The sequence below is a fragment of the Berghia stephanieae genome, chromosome 4 (assembly GCF_034508935.2).
Source record: "Berghia stephanieae isolate SIO BIC M18660-M18661 chromosome 4, UCSD_Bste_1.3, whole genome shotgun sequence".
Classification (NCBI taxonomy): domain Eukaryota; kingdom Metazoa; phylum Mollusca; class Gastropoda; order Nudibranchia; family Aeolidiidae; genus Berghia; species Berghia stephanieae.
In genome coordinates this window covers 7002439-7004938 of record NC_088363.1, presented here as the reverse complement: position 1 = coordinate 7004938, position 2500 = coordinate 7002439, and the positions used below count along the sequence as shown (strand labels likewise).

The 2500-nt window shown below is 36.4% G+C and overlaps 1 protein-coding gene across 7 annotated transcripts in view; it reads left to right on the top strand.

Moving 5' to 3' along the window:
• Positions 1–500, top strand: part of LOC144969957 (uncharacterized) — an 11269-nt gene extending 10769 nt beyond the window's left edge. For all 7 annotated transcript variants that reach the window (XM_078909062.1, XM_078909056.1, XM_078909058.1 and 4 more), the window contains one exon: positions 1–500. This exon is cut by the window's left edge and continues 1125 nt beyond it. The gene's annotated coding sequence lies outside the window, so the exon portion shown is untranslated.
• The last annotated feature ends 2000 nt before the right edge of the window (positions 501–2500 follow it).

Here is a 2500-nt window from a genome sequence, read left to right as displayed (position 1 = left end):
TAGTGTGCACTTCAGAGCGCTGCCATGATAAGAAAAGAAAGAAGTATTTTATTGCTGTGACACAACTATGACCAGAAAACCACCTTGACTTTAACACAACTTTAACCAAAAAACTATATTGACTTGGACACAACTTTGACAACAAAACTATCTTGACTTGGACACAACTTTGACAACAAAACTATCTTGACTTTGACACAACTTTGACAACAAAACTATCTTGACTTTAACACAACTTTGACCACAAAACTATCTTGACTTTGACACAACTTTGACCACAAAACTATATTGACTTTGACACAACTTTGACCACAAAACTATATTGACTTTGACACAACTTTGACCACAAAACTATCTTGACTTTAACACAACTTTGACCAAAAAACTATATTGACTTTGACACAACTTTGACTACAAAACTATATTGACTTTAACACAACTTTGACAACAAAACTATATTGACTTTAACACAACTTTGACCACAAAACTATATTGACTTTGACACAACTTTGACCAAAAAACTATATTGACTTTGACACAACTTTGACCACAAAACTATATTATTGACTTTGACACAACTTTGACCACACAACTATATTATTGACTTTGACACAACTTTGACCACAAAACTATATTGACTTTAACACAACTTTGACCACAAAACTATCTTGACTTTAACACAACTTTGACCACAAAACTATCTTGACTTTAACACAACTTTGACAACAAAACGATATTGAATTTGACACAACTATGACTAGAAAACCACCTTGACTTTGACACAACTTTGACCACAAAACTATATTATTGACTTTGACACAACTTTGACCACAAAACTATATTATTGACTTTGGCACAACTTTGACCACAAAACTATATTATTGACTTTGACACAACTTTGACCACAAAACTATATTGACTTTGACACAACTTTGACCAAAAAACTATATTATTGACTTTGGCACAACTTTGACCACAAAACTATATTATTGACTTTGACACAACTTTGACCACTAAACTATATTATTGACTTTGACACAACTTTGACCACAAAACTATATTATTGACTTTGACACAACTTTGACCACAAAACTATATTGACTCTGACACAACTTTGACCACAAAACTATCTTGACTTTAACACAACTTTGACCAAAAAACTATATTGACTTGGATTGAAGAGTATTTCCATTACAACAATGAGGCCATTACAATTTGGGTTGTCAGACCTGTATATAGGTATACGTCTGTCCTAGCGTAACTCTGTGGGATAATGAATTAAAAGGAAACGCCTTGATTAGACTTTGACAAGGTCTTGAGTCGATACTCAATCGGTAATCGATTATTGATCTCTTGAGTTCTGTGCTTACCAATGGTATCGTTGTTATTATTATCAATGTTATACTTGTATGATGCGCGATAGAAAATATTATGATATTATGATCAGCAGGAGGACGCGGGGGGGGGGGGGGGCCTTGGGAGAGATGTGCCGGGGGTTTGTGGTGTGCATGTAAGGGGGGTGGGTTGGGGGGGGGGGGGGGGGGGGTAAGGAAGTGTATGGGATAGGAAGAGGGATGGAAGAGCTAATGTTGTTTTGAATGAGAAAGAGAGAGAGAGAGAGAGAGAGAGAGAGAGAGAGGGAGTGGGAGAGAGAGAGAGAGAGAGAGAGAGAGAGAGAGAGGGAGAGAGAGAGAGAGAGTGGGAGAGAGAGAGAGATAGATAAAGAGAGAGAGAGAGAGAGATGAAACTGATGCATGACAAATATCTTTTATGCTTAAACAATGAACAACGAAATAAATCTGATTTGACCAACATTTGATTGTGTTTTGTATAATTCTTGTTGTTTGTTCGTTTGTTTGTTTGTTTGTTTGTTTGTTTGTTTGTTTGTTTGTTTGGGTTTTTTGTAAGTTATTTTTGTTTGTTTTGTTTTGATTTTGTTTGGGTTTTTATTTTCACAAATCCTGTAATCGAGTACTTATCAAAGTTGGAATCGATTATATGTGACCTTCCAACTCGGTACGGTATTTTGTATTTTGGAATGAACTGGACTAGGATGTCAATCTATTTATAGATCACGGAATCAGAACTATGAGATTTGTATCTCTGACTCTTCAAGAAATCATCAATTTTCTTCTCAATAATAGAGACAATTTATGTGTTCTTGAATGAGAGAGATATAAAATTTTACCTATAAAAAGTCTTTAATTTTTCGCTGTGGATGTGGCCCTTCGTTTCAAAACGTTGTCATTTGTGGCTATGTGATCTCGCTTTCAGATCGGAAGGTCTTGGGTTCGGGCCTCGCACGGTGAGATAATGTGAGTAAAGAGCCTTTTCCAAGGAATCAACTATGCGCCGAGCGCGAGGCTCGAACCCAGGACCTTCCAATCCGAAAGCGAGTGTCATACCACTAGACCACATAGCCGCACGGAACAGTTTTGGCCCCCATTATTATTCTTCCAAAAATAAATTATCGGCAACAAAATAAATCTGACCTATGACA